Raw genomic sequence first — 22766 nt, 5'->3', positions numbered from 1 at the left:
CGAAGTTAACATTAATGCATATTCAGCAGAAGACATGCTTGCTACCTAGTCACAGTATTAGCTAAGTAGTCACAGTATGAGGATTGTTATAAGGCAATAATTTTTCAGAACTTGATTTTCCATTTTCAACATATGTAAAATAATAGCTATAAAATAGCTATAAAATAACAGTAAGACAGAAAGAAAATTATGTATCATCATGATCACCTGGCATCTCCTTAAATTTTATTAATGCATGTCTCAAAACCAAAAACGAAAGGTGATTATAAAAGATACTTCATAGTAACAGTCAATATTTTTTGTTAAAATGATCTTAGGATTCTTCAGAGATGTTAATTTTGAAGCACGACCTTTAACCCTAAGAAAATCTTCTATCAGCTATGTCAGTTGCTACTAGTCATTGCCAAAAAAAAAGAAATGGGAAAAAACAGAAATTCCCAATACTTGGAGCAGCATTCTGGAGAGCTAACTACAGGATGCCATATTTTATTGATCTCCTTTTACAACAGTACAACATCTACATTTCAGAATCATATCAGGGACCAACTGCAGAGGGTTTCAGAAAATTTTCATTAAAAAAAATAAAAATACCCCAAAACCTAAGGATAAAAAATGAGTCAGTCAAGAATTATTCTATTCCCTGTTTTTCATAGACTCATGTGCATTTAGGAAAGGTATTTTAGTTCTGTTTCTTATTTGATTCCCTTTATTTTCTTTCTTCTTCCTCTCTCTCTCTATTTTTTTTAATATTCGCTGTTTTAGAATAGTGATTCATATTGACATCAACACTTGCCCCTTTTAAAGGAGGAAGCTACTTTCCTCCCACAACTTTCCCTTGTGAAGTCCCCCAGTTGACTTATGAAATCCTGTTAAAGTAAGAGGTCATTTAAATAAGACATAAATCAATAGAAAAAAAGATCAGCTTCTTTCCTGCACAGGTGTCCCTTCTATTTATTTTGAGTGCTAGCCCCAACAATCACAAGTTCAGAATATTTATGCTGCAAGCCAATCCTCATGGTCAGTTGACAACTGATATTTCTTTGTTAAGCAGAGCAAAAACCCTTATGGTCCCATCAGATCTTGAGAGTTTTACAAGACTCCTAGAAAGATTTTCCAGCAATAGGACACTACTCAGCCTTGTAATCTTGTGTTCCTCGACATAAGCAGATGTAAACTCGTCTTTGTGCTCTACTTCAGTGATCTCTCTGAATCTCATGAGGTCAGATAATTCTGAGCACTCTGGTCCCTAAGAGATCTCTATGCATGCCTGGATCACCTATAAAAAGGAAAGGTTTGAGTGCAAGTGAAAACATCCACGTCCCTAACTCAGCCGTAAGGAACCGTGGTACACCTCAACCAAGGAGAGGCTTTATGTACTACTACCTTCCAGTGTAACACTCAGTAAGCAAGTGCCCTCCTACCAGACTTTATTTTGCTGTGTGCATTGATTATGAAAGCTCAACAGTGTTTGCAATACAGAGTTACGGACACAGCAGACAAATTAATTGGAAAAAAAAAACCCAAACTTATGTGTCTCCCAAGACTGAGCAGGTATGGTGAGGCACCGAGTTTCCGAGTACCTCATGCACTGTAATAGCCTGATAGATAGGCAGCCTGAGGAGCAAGAAGCTGGGGGGAACACAGAGTTCCAAGTCACATCAGTCAGATAGGCGTACCTATAAACCTCTTAATGCTTCTCCTTGCAACTTCAGTCAAAAGCAAGAGAGATATTTTGTCTCGCAGCATTCTTTGATCTGAATTCTGATAATCTATCATTTGCACAACTGAGTTATTTCCTCTCCCCCCTCCTCGCTCCCTTCCTCACAGCAAATCAATTTACTTCAACCCTATAACACCTATCCCCACTAGAAGGACACATACCTATAATGATGCAATGTTTATTCAAAATCTCAGCAGTTTTAAGGTGATGCACCAACAGAATGGTTTCCTTTCTACACAGAAAGTGAAAAGACTCACCAAGTATACAAAAGTTTATCACAAATCTACTAACAATGAAATAAATAAAATAATAATTCTGATCACTAGTACTGGAAATTCACCCTCATCCCAAAACAATGTATTTCTGCCAAAATCTTTCTGAATCTGAATGCTACTTTCTGAAGTATCATTAATATGCTTCCATCCAGTAGCACAGGAAATGAATTGTATCTGGTCTGCATGAAATTCTTTAAATTATGCACATATTTATCAGTCTCGTCCTACATGCATAAATCTACCTTTACAATTTCTGGAAAACACTGATAAACGCTGCTTGGGAGACAAGAAATATACAAAGAAAGAAAAAGAATGAATTTACATGGGAATTTACTGTGTCTGCTGGTCATACAAATGAACCCCATTTTTTCCCACAATTAAATCTACAGTGCTATCAAGAAAATCAGTTTATTTTAAGACTGTCCAACCAATATATAAATTTCCTTTTGTGCTTGAAATTCCTTTATCAGATAAGATAGCTTTTGTTTAAACTGCTATTTTCAGCCTTTGCTTTGAGGGTTTTGAATATACAGAGTGTAGTAACTTGAGATTTCCTACCCTGTTTAAAAATGTGTTTCTTCTGTCTGTTTGTATTTTGTAATTTCCTGTCAAATAACCTCACCATAACTAACTTTCCTTGCTCCAACCTACTACTTTTTTTTTTTTTTTTTAAAGCCATTCCCACTTCCTGAGGATGGTAATAAAACACTGATTACATTCGGCTGTTATCTGCCTTTTCTTCCTCTGCTTCCCCCTCTCTCACTCCTCTTGTCAAAGCCAGCACTCAGGTTTCAGCTCTTCATGGACTGAGAAAGGCACATAGGGGAGAGGAAGCAAATCAGACTGCAGGAATCCAGATTCATTAGAGTTTATTGGGTCAATCACCAGCTGGATCAGAGCCAGACAATTAGGTTGTGCAGCCCCTGAAGTCTGGATGCATTGCTCTCCTTCCAGAGCCAAGCCAGCTCTGTAGCAGAGCACACGTCGGCACCATGCCCTGCTGTCTGCTGTGGCCATGCGGGTGGAAAGAGGAAAGGGAAGGCAGCAGCACACTGCTGCTTCAAATCAGTTACAACTGAAAAAAGTTCATTTAGCCAATTTCTTCTTCATTAAGCATGAAGCGGCTCATATTTCCAACTGAATTCTCTCATTGGTTTTTCACAATTCCTACCAAAAATACAGTTTGCTAAAACATCATCATACAGAGCCTATAGACTATTTACCTTCCTCTGAAATTATTTAACTTCTTCTACTTGTATTCAACTGCACATTTCTGTTTCAGCCAAGCTTAGGTCCTGCTTACTGCTCTCTCACTGTCACCCCTTTTTGCTATCCACAAGACATCATCCCTACCTATTTCAGTAGTTGCTCCTTTCCTCATTTAACTTTTCTATAAACTTGTTGCAAGCATAGGCTAAAGTCAATGCATTTGCTTCATCTCTTCCAGCTCTGTACTGAATCGTGTCCAGCCCAGTTTCCCCCATTTCCTTTTAAATGAAAGTGTTTTCATCACGGTAATTCGTGATCCCTTCCTCAGCAAGTCTCAAGGATCTCCCTTCTATTTAGCCCTTCTGGTTCTTTTGATACTGCTGATCATCATCCTTGCTCTGACATCTCATCCTCACGGAGGAGGATGTTTGCTGTTCTGGGCAGCCCATCACATTGATGGGCACTTCTGAAAGCTCTACCACTGCCATGGTTTTCTTCCTAGTTTAACACAATTAGGTGATCTCTTTAGCTCTCATCTCTGCACTGATGGTTCAGATTCCATTTCAAGAGTGCCAAAGCAGTCTAAAGTGACCTGGAAGGAATGTGTGGTAAAAGGCAGGAGAGGGGCATAGGCCAGGAACCTTAGATCAGATTAAGCAGTTTATGAAACCACATTGTCAGACACATCTTTTCCCCTTCTAAGTCGTCTCCTTTACACTTAAACACAAGTCATTTTACCTCCCAAATTTTAAAACTTCACATTTTGTCACAAACATAAATTAACTTGCCCTAACACTAAATGCCTTCCCTACAATACTTCCTTCTCTCCCTACAACTGATGCCAACTCTGGGATTTCAATGCTTACAACAGCAAATTTAAAATCACTTGTAAAATTTCCTTCTCTCTTCTGAGTATCAAGTTCAGCCCTACCCTTTCAATCACTTTCTTACAGTCTCAGCAGCCTAAAGCTCTCCTTCTGCACTTTTTTATAACCAGTCTGACAACATTCTTCCCTCAAGTGTCCCAAAAATGCCACTGCCTTCTGCCAGGGCAGAAAAAGTACAACTGCCAAAATCATGTTTCCATCTCTGTTCTGTCAGAAAACCTCCTAGTATACCCTTCAAGTAGTTTCCTAAGATAGCATCACATTTGGACTTGATGATCTTGGAGGTCTTTTCCAACCCAATCTATTCTATGATTCTATGATTCTATGATTTAAAGTTCTTTTCACATCCTCTTCTTCAACTTTTTCCTAAAGTTTACATACTTTAAACCTTCCTGAATTGACTTAATGATATGCAAGAACCACAACACCAAGCAGCACCACACCACAAAACTACTCCTGTTCCTGATAGTTGACACAATTAAGCACAAAGCATAGAGCCCAGTGGTCGACAATGTATGTTGAAGGATCTGTTAAAAAGCCTTACAAGTCATCACTTCAATGTCTGAATTTAAAGTTTAGCTATTTCTATGCAATTCAGGAGCACTGCCATGTTCAAGCTTTGTTTCCATCACATTCAGATTTTTATCTCCTGATGGTCACCACCCTGTTTTTTTCAGGGGTATGTGTGGTGGGGTTTTTTCACACAGAGACCACATCCAAATTATGCTTAATCCCTGCACAAGCCACAGCATTACATCGTAGATCTCTTGCTGTTTGAAAGTTGAATAGGTGAATGTTCTTTTGCTATGTGTCTAAATGTTACTTGTTAGCTTCCATTGACCCTGAAATCTGGCAACTCTAACTTCACTCTTTTCTGGCCACTTTCTCTCCTTCCTTGGGACACAAAATCTAGACAGCTGGAGCACTTGAAAAAGCTCCTAATTGTTGCATTATTTGGGTCCCTAAGCTCTCAGTACAGCCAACTTGCATTGCTAGCAGGTTGGCAAACTCACATTTGCTATCTTTCAAAGACAAATTTTAATTAAGGACATACTTTTAATCCTCCCTCCATTTTAATTAAATGGATTTCTGATCACTTGATCTGAAGTTACTCCCCAAGTAACTTCAACTCTTTTATGATCTCATTATTAGCTGCTAAAGCCACAACAGATACTCTTTTATTCAGTATGTCCTTTCTTGTTGTGTTTTGGTGGGGGAGGATGGGTTCCATTTTGGGGTTTTTTAATGATCTTTTGCACTGTTACACTCATGGACAGTCTACACCTTCCCTTTCTGTTCTTTCTAAACACAGAAAGTAAGTACCACATCTCCAGCAAGATTATTATTCTGCTACTCATCAATTATTCTCTACACCATTTGCCTTCATGGATAGTTTAGATTCCCCTTCCCTAATGACCTGGTACTGGAATACAAGCCTGCTATATTAGTACAAACCTTTTCCTTGTTTCTAACTGACAACAACCAATTGCCTTGTCAGGTTAGACACAAAGCCTTCATTAAATGTCCTCATGATCCAATTAAGACCACTGTCATTTCTATCACTTTTTTTTTTCTTGCTTTACTTCCATTATCTGTAAATGTATCTTCCCCCTTTTTGACTTCCTGCGCACTAAAGCCAATCATGGATATCATATGACCATCTTCAGACCTTTTCCCAGCATTTCTTGGCATATTCAACTCCTATAACAAACTCAGCATCAAAGATCACTACCCCACACAGTGATATAGGCCATCTCTTAAGAAATACTCTAATTTCTTGAATGTTACCCAATAGAAACATAGACCAAGCTTTCTTCCCATCTCACTTACGAGCCTTCTCCAGGGACTGGGGGAATTCTGATCACCAGAATCCAAATTTTTTGCAGAAATCATGGTAAAAGTGTAACTGAGAAGGGATCTGCATATCCTGATGTATTTTTCCTAAAAAGGAGTAAAAGCACTGAAGTTCCACTTTAAAATGTAGCAAATAAGTGAGGGAGTTAGGTGCCATGGACTGATGAAGAGCAAGAGTCAGTCTACGAAAACTGTAAAAATTACAGATAAAATAGAGGTAGACTGTTGGGTATTTCTAAAATAGAGTTGATTTTTTTAAAGGCAGTATAAAGTGTAGGGGAATCTAGAAAGAAAATAATAAAGGTGGTATGTCTGGAAGACTTTTTGCAGAAGCACTCCAAAGGAACAGTATCAGGATGAAAGAACATATGCCAAAACCAGAGAAACTAACAAGGCAGAGAGAGAGAATCATAAAGTGATGAGAGATAGGGCAAGAGCTTTAGCAGTACACAGAGATATGTCTTTTCTTCATAAGTCCACAAATAACCAAAAAGACCAGATAGTTTCTTGTGAGAGAAGCTAAAAGAAAAGTCAAACTGAAGTTGATATTGGTCAGAACGTTGATCTGTAACGTAAGTGTAGAAAAAATGGTGAGATTACCACAAAGAAATATAACATATTTTCCTCAGGCAGGACTCAAGTACAAACACATCTGAATCATCAGAAGAGAAGGTACAGAGGGTAGAGGGAAACCTGCAGAATTACTCTTACACTGAAAGCCATGTGCAGAATAACCTCACAGATATACAGTGATAGAAAGAAACAACAAGTCATAAAAGTGTAGGGAAATTAAACCTGATTTAAAACTAAAAATCATGGTGACCACTGAAGGTGACTAACAGATTCTCAGTAGTCCTTAAATACTGAATGAAATATTACTATATCCACTTATATGATTTTTATTTTTCCAAATCAGCAGCACACCACAACTTTTGCTAACATCCTGCATAAGAGATCTGACTATTCAAAACCTTTGAGTCTCATTTCTCTCATGCTACAGTTCAGCGGAGTTACGCTGGCTTGTCAATATAAAGTGCATAGACTTTGTATACACTACATCCCAGTACCTGTGGACTCTGTCCAACTCAGTTCCCTATCAGGACAGAGGTGCTAAATATTTCTTGTATTTACTAGTGGAAACAGTTTGTGTAATGCTAGTTAGAAAGATATTTACCAACAAATAAACACACAGAAAGATTCAGCACTTGCAGTCTATAATGAAACATGATGTATCACAGCAGAGACATCGGCTCAGTGCTGAGCTCCACTTGAAGAAAGACTGGATAATTTAACTTAATTCTAAAGAGGAAACCTCTGTAATTCCCAGTAGAACAAGTCTATGAGGTTTAAAAATGTTCTCAAAAAAAGCACTGTAGATTGTTTCACATCACCAGCTGTCAGCCAATAGCCTGGATAATGAAAATCCACAGTTTTCTGGCTTCCTGCACAGTTCCTTGCGGGCTTCAGAGTAGCTGTTTCTCTCTTACTTGCCTACACTCACTAGGATTTCCTTTCTCTTTACTTCAAGAAAAATGTTGTTGTTTTTTTACTCCATCTGTAGGAGATGACAAGAGGGATTAACACTACCAAAGATGTTGCATATGACCTCTTCTTTTATGGGCACTATTTGTCAGAGAGGTTCATTAGACTTATATTTCCTAAACTTACTTCAGTCACGAAATGAACTTTTAAGATGGATGAACACTCAATGCATAGCTGTTTTAAACAAAACCACCCCAGTTTGTAAATAAGAAGTGATTAGAGAAATTCACTGTAGAAATCAGTCACATTAATCAGCTGGTTGTAAAGTACATTGATGTGCACCAACTAGAGCTGTCTAAACAATTTTGTTAACCTTTAGCAAAAATGTGAAGGAATAAGCTGCAAAATGGTTCAGTTTTAAATAGACAGGATATGCTCCTTTTAGGAGAACAGTTAAGTTCCAAGATTATTATTTTATTCAGATTTTCCCAGGACAATTGGCCCAAAAAGAGTAATTTATAGTTACAGCACTCTTTTCCACAAGTTCATTCCAGGTTGTGAACAGCAATGGCCCATGGCAGGACAGGGAGCATTTATTCAAAGGCAGATGGTAGCTGGGGACTTGTGGTGGAAGACTGATGCTAAATCAACGTACAAAGAAAAATGAATTACTAGAAAAACTCTAAGGATTTCCTCCAGAATTGCCACTAATTTGTTCAGGTGGGGTTTTTTGTTTGGGGTGCATTTTTTTTTCAGCCAGAATCAATGGAATTGCAGAATAATCTGTGAAACATGGAGCCTGCCAGCAGGATCACGAGGGTGGCCCTCTCTCGTACCCCAGCACTCTGGGGCTCCAAGTCCACCCAGAACACACTGGCCTGCAATCCACAGCTGCACCTTCATGAGGTGCAGCTCATGCAGAACCGGATGGTTTGACAACACCTCAAGGACCACATCAGAAGGAACCCAGCTAAAAAGCAGACAGTCTGGCTTCATTGCCAAAGGGCTAAGTTTGGTACCTGAGCTCACAGTGACCAGTGCCATCATACATAGGGCAGCAAGAGCAGGTGTACCAGGCATGAAATCAGGGCTGAGAATAGTCCAGGGAGGGATGGGATGGTTCAATGACTTCAGCAGTGGCCATGCACACTTAAGAATAATGAATCTGAACATAAAACACCCTCCATCTCCCCAAGACTAACATAAAAATAACACTTAAATATGTTTTTCCTTTCTTTGAGGAAGTATTTGATTCATATTTTCAGGTTTTCTTTCACAACCACCAGAAATAGAAAACTGATTTAAAAGGTGAGGAGCAAGAGAAGAGAAACACAACAAACAGTCTTTATCTGTTGTTTTCTTCCAAAAGCTACAGTTTTCAGAACACCAAAGTAGACACTGATAATATCACTCTCACGTCTATCATAATACATCTCACAATACCTGGAAGATCTGAAGTCAACATTTTCAGAAGAAAACCTTACAAGAATGATCTTGGCCTATCCTTTACCTAATTTTGTCCACATTAAGTACAGTAACTAATAAAGATCTATTGTTTTGGGTGCAGGATGCTAGATGTAAGCATGAGAGCTTCTAAAACAGCATGTGCGTGATACATGATGTGGGAAATTTAGACAAATTCAAGAAATTTACTTTTGTTTTTCTTTATATACATCTATTTCTAATAGTTATGAGCCCTACCCTTCTCAGGTAGGCCAAAATTAAGTTTGGAGTCAAAGTCTCAGTAAGTTTGATTCAGATTTTACCGAGTTACAAGCTAGAAGGTGTGTGATAAACACCACTCTGTTACAATAGCATCTCTCACTTATACTCAGCGGGGATATTTGTTTAAGTGACAAAAGAATTTGGTATCAATCCCTCTCACTGAGTAAGCTGCACTTGATCTGTACAGCCAATGAATAATAAATCAATGCAAATTACACCACTTTATCACTAACAACCATTTTCTGGTCAGCTACACCACAGAATACAGTCTCTCCCACAGGAGACAAATAACCCCCACTGTCTTAAAATAGGAGTTATTTATAGCCTGCAGGGAAACAATTGGGATCTAACATATAATTTGCACCACTGTTTATATTTGCAGTGAATTTGGCCCTTGAAATCTTTGGATACAATGAATGCACAAGCCACTTTCATCATTAGTGCATGACTCTGCAAATTATTTTTAATTGATATTTGAACATTTAGATGTTAGGCAGCTCCCCATGCCCCACAAGTACCACCTTACACCTGACAACCAGGTCACCCATACACTGCTCCTCAACCATCTGCAACTTTTCTGGATAACAATTTTTGATAGAGGTTGGAACTCTTTTAAGGTATGAACTATCAAAGATAAAGCTCCACATCAGGAATGCAGACAACTTGAGAGGGAAAGGTTTATTACTCACTCTCTATTAGCATAGTATAAAGCCATTCTTCTTTGAAAGATGGATGGGTTTAGCTCCTCAGAGGTGCCAAGCAGCTGCACAGATCTGGGTAAAGAGGCCTCAAGGGCACACTGAGGCCAGTTAAGGCCTCACCCTTTACCACGAAGGTGGATACTCTTTGTGTAGCATAGTTTTCAAGAGCCTCTATCTCTGAGTGCTCATCACTGAGCACTAGAGGAAAATATCACATCAGTGTAGGCCAAAGCCAACTTCAGCGATTCAAAACACTTACAAGAGTATGGAATAATACAACCCACTGCCATAATATCATGCAAATCATCCACAGTCCGCTTACCCACAACAGCTTAGTCCTGACACACAAAATTCAATCTTAAGTAAAATTCCTCATGCCTACATTAACATGCTTATATCAACAGCTTTGATGGCATGACCAGCAGCAGTTCCCTACAGAATTCAGGGACCAACTGTCTGGACACAAACTCCCAATATGAAATTCTTTGGATACTGTTCAGAGAACAAGCCTCACACTGGTAATGGCACATGAAAGCTTGGGAACATTTGAGCCACGCTAAGGACAACAAACGCTAAACATGTCCCCATGGGGAGAGCATGCACAGTAAACATGTGGGAGGGAGGAAGGAGAAGGGAGAAAGATGTCTGCGAGCTGCCTCTGAACCTGGTAGTGCCCACCTAGCTCTCCCACCGCAGAAAAATCCCAGCTTTCCCTAGGTTGGGCAGCCAGTCCAGCTTCCCGACAGCATCAGTGGCAACCCAGATCCATACTGGCTGCCGTTCAAGGACGGAAATAGCAGCCACTGGGAGACCTGCCTGCCACGACTCTTGCACCACTCCAAATTAAGCCAGCTTCAGCTGCTGTGGGGTCTGAGGTTATCAGTGCAGAGATCTCTGCAAATAAAGAAATACAAACTGTGGGAGTCTGTTCAGACTCTTCCCTCTTTGTGACCAAGAAGCTTCTTTTAAGGTTGGCTTGACTTGCCCTCGAGGCTTCCCAGAGAGCTGTATAATAAAGAAGATTGAAATGCAGACTATGTCAACAGACACTTCCTTTGAGAGAGGTAAACAGGAGGACAGCACCTTGTTCATCAAAAACAACCAGACATACCTATAGGGCACACAGAGCAAGCCAAGATCCTTTGGGGTTTTCTCTTTCCTTTTAAAATGAAAACAGTTATTAAGTTTTTTTCCCCAAATTTAATATTAAAAGAAGAAAAATGCTGGCAACACCCATGATGGTGTTATGTCAGCTGCTTTTGTCAGGTCAAATACAGTGCGACAGGAAGCAGGGGCTCCACATGAATACTACCACATTAACTTGGTGCCATTCGGCTCCTCTGTCCCAAACATGTACTGCTGAACAATGCTTGATGTCCAGAGAGAGCATGTCCAAACCCTTGGCTTTCTGCCCAGGCTGCCCAAGAGAAGTGGCACCCTTGTAGAAAGGAAAAGGTAATTACATGCCAGACTGCACCTCGTTTCAGAATTCCTGTATGATCAAGTCCTCCCATCCCAGAAAGAAAAGTATTTGGACATTTTTCCTTGGTCTAGATGCAGTGGTGGAAATAGCACAGTGTAGGATAGCAAATAAGTATTTTCAGCCATCGAGCTCATAAAAGCAAGCAGAAGACAGCAACCTGGCACAGCACTTCAGTAGCCATCATGATAGCCAAAGTAAATGAACACAGTGACTGAGAAGGTAAAACCTGGAACCTTTTCAGAAAACTATTCACTTTCCAAGTTTCTGTTTCTCTAGTTTTAAGGTATGCAAAACTATTCTCTAATGCCTTTATTAAAACGCATATTTCTTAATCTTACCATCCTTGTTATCCAAGTTCCCAGTTTTTCCCTGCTGTGTCAGATGAATGGAAGCAATGCACCAGGGCAAAGCAGCAAGACTGTTTTGAGCCTTTTAAGCACCTTTCCCCATGCAAGCCTAGTGGAAAGCAGGATATGACTAGACCCTCTTTTAGTACAAAGCAGATCTTAGTTCCTTCACTATACAGGGTTAGTGACATTTCCTCTTCAGCTATTTAGTCATTTTCCTGGTACAAAGTGCCATAGGTGATGTATTAATGAGATGTATGGGACACAAGGGCCAGGCTGCTAAAGCCTACTACATGAAAGCCCTTGTTTGCACTCACCAGCTTCTCTATGCTTCTCCTTTCACTGCTAGGAAGTCTTGACATGACCAAAATTTACAGCAGTTATAACACACCGCTGCTAAATGCAAATTTTAATTAGAGCATTTGCTTCTGATGTAATGCAGTAATAAGGAGAAAATGGGTGTCTCTGCCTTTTACTAAGGATCTCTGCATGCAGGCAGGTATAGACAGACCCGAGCTTGCTCTGCCTGTGCTCCAAGCTGGCTCCCAGTTGAAAGCTGTATTTGGCTTTGCAGATGCGGTATGCAGTGCAAAGCAAATAGGCCCTGCATTCAACACACCTAAGCTTGCCTAGATGACTGCAAACATAAATGAGAATTTTGCCCCTGTGGCAAAGGAAGAAAAAAAAAAGAAACACCAACACTTTTTCTTTACACCTAACACTTGTTCACACTTGCCCTAACAAGCTCACCAGTATTGTCCTTGTCTTCTCACAGGTGTATGTTTTTAGAGGTTTTTTGGCTTGGTGTTCATTATATTTAGGTCATTTGCAAGTATTAAGCTATCATCTGTGCAGAGATGATAGCAAATATAACAGAAGTAATATTCAGAGAGGATAAACCACAGTGGGTAGTGGATTATAATAAGGAACCAGTGAAGCCTGGATGACCCTTATCAGAGCAAGCCAGCTCTTGCTAACACCTCTAAATTAGGGCTTACCACTTCTGTTTTACTCTGGCTATTTTAAAAAAGAATCACAGCAAAATAACAAAACATGAACAGAGAGATAAAAAACACTGTAATACCAATTTATCCATTCTTTTTATTACAAGGATTATCAAGTGCCTAACTAGTCAACAATCAAGCCACTAAGACAGCATAATAAAATTGAAGTAATTTTTTGAACACAGTAAATTTTAAGTGTTGAGCAGCCTGTTGTCTGCCACCTTTGCTCAGATGCTGTTATTGAAGAGGAAAACAAGAAAAGGCCAGGAACAACAGGGTTTCCAAGAGCAGACTAATCACAGGAGAACAAACTATTCTATAGCACCCCAGAACCACATGAAGGCAGATCTTCAGGCAGGATGACAGACTTTTCTCCTTGTTGTTATTGCACTAGCTGAGCAGGAGCCAGGTAATTTCCAGCTCTAGCCTGGGGGTAAGTAGCCTTCTCTGCTCCTCCCACAGCTTTCCTACCCCGCCAGGCTACTCTTCCCAGCAGGGGAGCTACCTAGCGGGAATTGCTTGAACCTCCAGCAGGATCCAGCAAGTCATTCCTCGCCATCATCCCCCACCTCCCATCTTTGCAGCAGGAGGTTTGTGGAAATGCTTTGGATGACAAACTAGTCCCAGAGGCAGCCCAGCTGACAGATGCCCTCCACTCTCAAAGAGGGTGTTTGGTTGAGCAGAACAACTCTGCTTGTATACTTGATTTCTGGAGCCCGCCTGTACTGCAGAACACTAAAGAGCTGCCTTTGATCTCTCTTCACTTTCCTGCTTCTGGGTTCAAACTTAGCAAAGAGCAGACCATAACACATGGTATCGACTCATAGTTCTGAGCTGTCACTACTGGTAGAGAAGAAAAGCACCAGAGACAAATAAAGAAGCATTAGGGAAGAAGAACATGTATTACTTCAGTAAATTCATCAAACAATATTAATTAGTTCAGGAAACCTCCAGATGAAAACAAAAACAAACAAACAAAAAGTCCTCCTTCATTTATGGCAAAGCCAAGAGAACATAAGGCCTGAATACCTCCTCATCTTTTTCCCTTGGCAGGAAGACTGGGATAGAGCAGGTCAAGAAACAATATCATGACTTTGCATGCTGTCAGGCTGCTATTTAAAAAAAAGACAGAATATGAATGTAATCTGATTTCTGGTAGATCTGGGAGACCTTTAATGCTGAAGTTTGTATGCCAGGTTTGTAATTACTAAGAACTCAGACCAGCCTTTGTTTCTGAGTACTGACCTAGATTAGCAAGTCACCTGAAAGTTTACAGTAGGAAAACCATATGGATATATTCCTGTAGCTACATGTGTACAGTAATTATGGCATAGGTAAGCAATAACATATGCCCAAGGCATCGTACTTGGTGAGGCACAAGGCTTACGTGCATATCTATTATGACTTCAGGCTTCAAAGTACCTTACTGCTCAGAAAAAATAGGTAGCCTACTTCCTTGTAAAACAGACATAAGGATCTACTGCTATAACACAATATTTTAAAGTATGGGCACCAGAACTGTGAAAGGGGGAAAGAGCATCTTAAATATTTTCCTATATTGTTTTACAGTGAATGCACTCTAAAATAGCAGGCAAAACTAAACATCACTTAACTTTAAAAAGTGTCGGTTTCATGCCACTGCCCAAAGTCTGGTTGCTTTGCAAGCACTTCAGGCTTATGTTCCCCTCTGAGAAATTAAGTCCTTTCTAATACATTATCTATTTGATTGCTTTCAGATCTCTTATCAATCAAGACATCCCATCACAGTCATGTGACCAGCAGCTGTAGGCTGACATTTATGCATGATAATTTATGACAAAAATCAATAAGTGTTTCCCTTTTACATATCTTTTTAAAAATAAGACCACATTTTAAACAAAAGTACGTTTTTATGAAGATTGGTTTCAAAATTAATAGCATCAACTTCAAAGCAAATGTTTCTGTGAGGGCTGTTATAACATTCAAGTTCTTACATGGTCTTTAAGGCTGCAGAGTGACCTAGGAGGCAGCCATAATGAGAGACAGACAGTGAATAAAGCACTGATTTAATTATGCTGTTTGATATATGATGACCTCATCCACTGCTGTTTATACTACTATAGTGCTTGAAATATTCTATCAACATATGGGAAGGCACAGTCTCCAGACTGAAGAGCTTACAATCTCCCAAGACAGAAACCAGATGAAGGTGTTTTCTTCCTGTAGCTTATAGTAGGTTTTGAAGTTTTGCTCATTTCCATCAGCTCTTCAATATGCACTGAATGCTGGAGAGCAGTTTGCTGAGCAAGTACTCTAAGCTTGTTGGACAAAATATCCACTCCTTTGATTACAGAAGAGGATTTCCAATATGCGAAAGTCTCTGTTCTAAAACAAACAACTGCAATAAGAAAATATTGGTGGAGTGGGGGGAATATATAGCTACTTATACCATCTTCACCATATTCCTTCAGTTACGGAGATACCTCGTGCCCCAGTGTTAGCTTTGCCTTCTGCTATAAAAAGAAGAGTAGGGGATGGAATCAGTACAAGCTGCTAGACTGTCCACCAAAACAATTGCGCTGTAACTATCTCCTTCCAGCAAATTAACTGTCAAGACTCAGAGTTTGGTTAAATATACATGTATGCCTTATTTTGCACTTCTGATTCAGATTCCCTGAAAAATATGCAGTAAAGTAACTCTTTATGGTGTTAATGCCATGAAAATCTCCATGAGGAAATAAGTAGTTCTTTATTCAGTGCACCATCTGCCAACCATGCAGTAAATAAAGCCATACAAGAAATGGTGAGAAACAAAACAATCAACAACCTACCCACTCATTAAGCATTAGCCATGCTGTGTGCTGAACAATACGCAGGCCTTGGGGGGTGGGGGGAGGAGGGGGAAGCACACAATCCTCTAATTAAAGGCAATCAAAGTGAATATTTACCAAGAGGATGAATGAGTAACTTTTCTAGCCTCCGTTTGCTTGGTTTTGCAGCCTTGAAGTTCAGCCCTGTTCAGTAATCTAAATGCCTAACTTAAGGCATTATTTATCTTCTTTTATTTCTATACAGAAGGAAGCCCACAAAATACATGAAGCTGGCACACATTTACCCTTCTTAGATACACACACATGTACAAGGACCATTGCTTTCACTGTCACCTATCACCAGACAAAAAGACAGATTAGAGATACACCAGCCGTATGTGGTTTTAAGGTCATTCTGGAATAACAACAGGTAAACTTAGTACACCCTTGTCTTATAGCGAGCCCTCTCAGCAACACTAGGTTTTAAAACTTCTACTTAAAACAAAATCCAAGGAATCCTTCTTGGAAGAACAAAAGATCAAAAGAGTATAACTTTAATACCATACTAGCAAAGAAAAATGTGTATGTATACACCACATATGTGTATTTGGAAACCTTTAAAATGGTACAGAGAACTTAACCAATGAGAAAACATTTGTCCAGCAGAGCTGAAAAATAGCTGTGAGACACTAACAGTAACGTGTTTTCATTTTCTTTTCAAACTCTGATACAAATTCAACTAATATCACTTTGTATGATCTCATACCAGGATAGGAGCCAAAAGTTTCACTTGAAATCTTTGCAGTTATCAGATCTGGAAAACTTTTCAATCACTTAAGTTTGAGAAACATTAAAAAAAAAAAAAAAAAAAAAGACCAGAGATAAAAGGCCAGGGGCTTGAAACATTTATCACTTCATCATACTCTTCCATTTGATGCTAGGTCAGCATCTTTACAGATACAATGAAATGTTTGCTTTACCTACATTTTGACATGTTTGGAAAAAAAAGTAAAGTTAATGAATGTACAGGGTTAGAAACAGACACTGAGCAACAAGGCCGGGCAATCCATATGGAGGACAAGCCCCTTAGCTAACATGTTCAGGAGTCAAAAAGCTCCCAGGTGTAAATAGAGGTTTCCAATACTTTATTGCAGAACTGCAAAACTGCAAACACACAGACACATTGCTTTGGTGTCACCCTCTCAAGAACCAGGCCCGCCATAGAGTGGGAACAGCAACTAGTACATAGAGGGTAAGTGCGATGCTCCCTGAAAGGTCAGGATTGCTACTCTGGACAAGCATTTCCCTCCACTTTGCATTGCTCTGGGGATCCCAGGCCTGCCCATAACACAGTTCTGTCATCAGCACCTCCCTTTTACCACTACTAGGGGCCTGGGTAACAAGGACAACCTCACAAAGCCCTCAGACTGATCCAGACAAAGGCTGAAAGAGGAAGACAACAGGATGTCCAGGACAACGTAGTGCCCTGTTGGAAGCAAATGCTAAATGTTAAATATGTTATACATATTTAAGTAATTTCTAAAATAAGAGACTTCCAATTCCTTATGACACTGTGTAGGGACTGCATGAGGACAGATTAGAGTAACAAGTACTTTGCTGGCATGTCTTTGATACCTCCAGTCTGCTCCTGATAAAACAAATACACCACAAACACTTCACAAGCAAAGCTGTAGCCAAAGCAAAAGCAGGCAAAAGGTAAAACTGAATATATCCACAAGCACAGAGTGGTCTATACCTCACCAAGCTGATCACTGTTTTGAGAGTCTATGCCAATTTATGAGCTTCTAGGTCAGCTGCAGACCTGCGCTGGTTTCAGGCAGGAGTCACATCTTGCCAAGTGACAGCCCAGTTAACCACTGCAGGATAAAAGCTAGTCATGCAAGGCCTGAATCTTTAAAACATTCACAACCATTTTAATCTTCCTGTAAAGCAATGAATATACAGGCCAGCAGATAACCAGACTTCCTTATGACAAACTTCAAAATTAAAGTTTAAAACATTGGCTTTTTATAAGCAAGTCAGTATATGAAAGATAGAAAAAAAAGGAACATGTTTTCAGAAAGCACCACAAGACACTCAGATGTGGGGTTTAGGCTGATGGTTACTCAGTTTTGTCACCATAGGCACCCCCCTCTTCAAAAAATAGAAAATACAGAAAGTACTATCAAAATGTTTGTTGCTTTCCCACACTTACATTAATGCATTCTTTGTGCATGCACACAAACCTAGTGAGCAAATTTTTCCATTTCCTTGCTGAGGAAAGTGATTTTTCTCTCCTTTCAATAAGAGCTACCATTTGCATCATACTAGTGACCAAAAACAAGAAAGCTGGAAGTTGAATCTTATCACTGTGTATTTCCTAATGAAGATGCCTGCTCTCCTGTTACCTTCCAAAAACTCCCCCTCAAAACACTTGTTTTCCTATTACTGCCTGGACATTTCTCAGCCCTTTTCCTCTTATTCAGAAAGGTCTGATTTCTGGTTCTCTGACTTTGTCTTCACCTCTGTCTCTCATCAACTGCAGGGGAGACTCTTTCATACTTGGTCTCAAGTACAGCCCACCAAGAAACATCTCTGGAGGAAAATTAATATTTAGCATACACGGCTGAACAGAAAAATTCCCACCCACTTCACTCTATTACATCCTCTCATCCCACTCTTTGTTCTGGAGAAGCCACACAACTTACTATTCCTGTTTGTTTTCCTCCTTCACCCACTGAGCTCCAGATGCTTTGATGTACCACCGACACACACTTCACTCTGCTGTCTACCCTCTTACCCCCTCCAAGTGCTGGGATACTCCTGTACCTTGCTGCAGCCTGTTCCTCTCCAGCATACACTTGCACCTGCTGCAGATTCCTGCTTCAAGCACAGCCTCAGACATCATCCCTGACCCCTTCGACACAATAATGTCATCACCTTATCTTCCTACGCAACCCAAGGCATTTCCTTTGCTTGCAGGGTTGTAGGCAGCATGGCACCATCTCAGTTCTGGCCCTCTCAAGTTTACAGAGTGCTGTCCAGATAGGTCTCTTTTGCTTTTTGGTATTGCCTGACCCCATGTACATAAGGAAAAGGCTCAGAATGTCATACAAAGTTGCTCTGGATTGTGCAGCCTCTATATTCAGCCCTGAGCACAATTTAGACAAAATGGATCTAAGCCACAAGAATGTCTAAATTAATACAAAGATACTGCTGCTGCTCTACCGGTGCTAGAGCTTATTTTTACTAGTTCTTAAATATTTCTTGTTGTATCACATCTTGGTGCAAGACCCGTCTGGTCAGCAACATCTGCAGTTAAAGGTCATCCTGTTACGTACCGCTTAGCGTTGGTATATACACAGAACCATATACATGCTCATGGTAGGCCTGTATAGATGCAGGAGTGAGAACTCTCTGCCAAAAGCCAGGGCTTTAATAGCATGTGCTTTTCTCATAGGAATTGGATCGTCTCACTTTGAACAGATTGTACTAAGAAGCATAGATCTTCTTATTCATTGGTCGGTAGCTGAAGGCGGTATATGCTAGGTATTCACAAAGCTGAAAGTAATAAGAATGCCAATACGTAAATTCCCCAAAAAGGTCATGTACCCTTTTCTAATGATGGACCTATGTATCTATAGTCAGAGCCAAAGAGACACAACCCAAAGTCCCATTTATCCTCCTACAGGGTTTGGCCCCTAGTTTCTCTCTTTCCCTCTGAGGGCAGGGATGTAGCAAGGGAGGGAGGCAGGAAGACACACAAGCTGGATTTGTAGCCACTGGAACTAACATATCACCTCCACTCTAACAGTCTCCTGGAGCAGCTCATGTGCAGTATGTCCACATTTGGTGCTGTTGCTGACCTGTCTGTTTCAATAATAAATATGTGCAGAGGTCTAATAAAACTCCACCTGGAGTTTTTCTCCAGTGACAGCCTAACTCAGAATAGCTTCAACAAGTTAATTTTGGCAGTTCAGATTTCTTTGACATTGGGCTAAAAGCTTTCAAATACAGAATACTCTACACCACAAGGAGTTGGTGGGTGTAGGAGGGGGCTGAGATTTACAGAAAAATTACCCTATTTTTTAACAAAAACCCTCTTATTATGGATCAGGAACAGAAAAACTGAAGGCTGATGCCTGTAATTAAGAGGTGTATCTGTAGTATCTGAAATTTATTCCATTCTTACATACAGTCATCCGAATTGTATCTTACTGTTTTGACTAAAAACCTTCTGAACTAAGGACTGCATTAATTACTAATTATCTCATAATTCACTCACCCGTCTTTCCTGGAGCAGGAAGGAGGGGAGTTCAGAATCCTCCATGTAAGCTCTTCAATCCCATTCACACCTACTTCAGAGGTCTAAATCCTCATGGTTCGCTGTGACTCAAGCCTGAAATAAAGAAAACCAGAATAGGAGCACTTAGTAACTTTATGTAATGCACCGATAAAAAATTAAAGTATAATAATAGGTGATTTAAAACAATTTGTTTATACTCTATTATGTCTTTCAGATGCTCAGCTCAAAGACCTTGCTCTAATTCAAGGTCAAATGACTCTAAGATGACAGAAAACACAATGCTTTTGTACAAGTATGTAATTTATATTTCAGGATTTTTCCTGTTCAGTTACAATAAATACCAGTTGGGCACCACAAGCTCTTCAGTCGCTGGACAAAGTCCAAAATTTCAGTTCAGGATGCTTCCTTACTAAAACCTTTCTGGAACAGGAACACAACCTGGAATGTGCTCTTAAAACACAGCCTTGAGAAATAAAATTTATTAAACATTCATGCTACAAAAAAGGAAGCCAAACTGTGTCAGCAGAAGACAAATCCACTCTCAGACACATATTTTCTTGTTCTCTGCAGTCACTATCTTTCGGCGGGTTTTATCTATTTATTTTAACAAATCAGGTCCAAAGACAGGACAAAGGTGTTGAGTAGCGCAGTGGGTGATGTCCCTGTAACACTACAGAACCCTGTGGGCAGCCTTGCAGCACACCCTCACATTTTGCCCTCTGCTACTCCCAAAGGTGCACAGGGTAACTGCTGCCCACCTTGGAAACACAGGCTGCAGCGTGATGGTGATTGCAGCTTTAACGGCCAAAAAGTAAGACCAAAACTTCAGCCCTACTAGGTAAACAGTAATAAAAGATTCAAAACAGTAGTTAAGATTAAGTACAAAAAAATCCATATTTGCACATCACTCGTGCAAGTACATTCTCACAAAAATAGGCTCTCATGCCATTTATTTCCTATTCCTACATTTGCAATTAATTTTTATGTAGCATTATTATAAATACCATTTTTCTCCATTACACAGTGTTCTTTTGTGCGTGTATGGCTATAACCTTGAAAGAAAATCAACATAAGCAGGCATTCCAGTCTGAAATCACAAAGTTTTGTAGGATGCGTCTGTAACACTAAACCATACAGAGTGAACTGAAGACACTGGGTCCTGGCAGACTTGTGTCACCCAGGCATTCAACCCTGTGAACAGCATTATAGAGATTCTTCCAATGCTCAGAAAGTCAAATAAAAGCTGACTTCTACAAAACATTCTGAAAATCTTGAGAAGGATAAAAGAAAGGACATTTTGTCAGCAATAAACTTTTTTTATATCTAAGCATGCTAAGTGCACCTTGACTTTTGTAACAGTATGAATAAAACACACTGAGGTTGATCAAAATCAAGAAAAGTTCAAGTCTTAGCCACCTACATAGTATGATCCTTGTTCAAATTATAAGCTTAAGAGTTAAAATAAAGGAAATTACAAGGTAAGAAGGGAGACTGTGATTAACATACAGTGTTGGATTAAGGTTTAAATCCAAAGGTCACCAGTTTATATGGAGAGGTTCTGAAGCACATACTAAGAAACACTCTTAAAAGCATAGATGCAGCATATTGACCCCTGTGGTAAGTCAGACAGAACCCATGCTGCACAAGCACACACAATGCTGTAAAGGGTTACAGCTGAGGCCACTGTCTTGACAATTCAGCAGTTTGTGGTTTATGCAAACAGCCAGTTCAGAAAATTACAACTGGTTTTTTATAATCGTGTTAGTGGTGTTGAAAACTTGTCCAGAATAACTACACAGGACTCAGACCTTTGTCTTTGCATACTTTTGGTGATTCAGTTTACGCCTGGAGCAGACAGAGCATCTATGAACAAAAATGTCTTCCTGTTACAAATTTGTCTGATTCTATGTGACTAAACATAATTTGCTGCATTCAGTTACCTTGCTGAGGAATGTACTGTGCATTAATGTGACGGAGAAAAGATCACTGACCTTCATAACTGGAAAGTTCTACCTTCAAAATGTACAGCCTCATGTTTCCTAACTTAAGTAGCTAAAACTACAAAAAGGAAAGATACCCATGGAAGCTTGTGAAGGGTGGAAATCACATTCTAGTTTGGACCCCTCTGAAGTGACAGAAAAGATGAAAACCTTAATTTGATTGATTAATCAAAACTAGCATCATAAAAAAAAGTTGCTCAGATCTTTTACTTTAGTGATTGGACTGCTTTTTGAGGAGTATGATGATGAAGTGAGTTTCCCCAGCTCAATCAGACAAGCTCAGTATTAGAAGACTAACACATGAAGCAAGTATGCTCTGTAAATGTTCATAATGACTCACTCGTCAAGCACTTTGTGCTGTTTTCAAAGAATATTTCAAAGCTCAGCTGTCACCAATATCTGATAGCTTCTTCAAACACACAGAGACACACACCTTTAAATATGCTGGCTGCTGGAGTGAACAAGGAAAGCCAGAAGTTTCATAATGGGCACCAAAATAGAGATGAATTGTTTAATGAGCAGACCCTGAGGTTCATTCTCCAACTTGGACACGCTGAAACCAAAGGGTACCTTGATTTCTTGAATTGTCCCTAAATTTTAACAGCACACTATAGGTATTTTTTCTCATTTTTGTGCAAGCAAGCATGTGTACACAAATCAACCATATTACATTTCCTTTCCTTTATCACAGTCTCTGGAAATAGAAATTTTTTTTAACATATTCAAAACAATACCATCTTTATTGAAGATGGTCAGATAGAATACTTTGTTTATTTTTTTATGCAACCATGTGCCTATATTTCATGAAGGAGCCATCTCAATAATTAAACCAAGACACATGGCTGAGATACAAAAGAGTGAATTCCCTTCTCTATCCTTCTCAGGCAACCACCAGTATGTATCTTTTAATACTTTTATCTAAACGGGAAAAAAATTTAGAATAATCCCAGAAGCTCAATCCTTCTTTTCAAAAGACTGCAAAAG

The 22766-nt window shown here is 39.6% G+C and overlaps 1 long non-coding RNA gene across 1 annotated transcript in view; it reads right to left on the bottom strand.

Annotated features, from left to right (window-relative positions):
* The window catches only part of LOC126646952 (uncharacterized), a 257574-nt gene that overhangs the window by 106701 nt on the left and 128107 nt on the right, over window positions 1–22766 (bottom strand). Inside the window, exon 3 of the long non-coding RNA XR_007630478.1 lies at window positions 19762–19875. This is a non-coding gene — a long non-coding RNA (uncharacterized LOC126646952). The remainder of the gene's footprint in view (window positions 1–19761; window positions 19876–22766) is intronic.

This window comes from Myiozetetes cayanensis, unplaced genomic scaffold (genome assembly GCF_022539395.1).
Source record: "Myiozetetes cayanensis isolate MyiCay16 unplaced genomic scaffold, myiCay2020 scf1, whole genome shotgun sequence".
Classification (NCBI taxonomy): Eukaryota; Metazoa; Chordata; class Aves; order Passeriformes; family Tyrannidae; genus Myiozetetes; species Myiozetetes cayanensis.
This window is presented reverse-complemented; position numbering and strand designations above follow the sequence as displayed.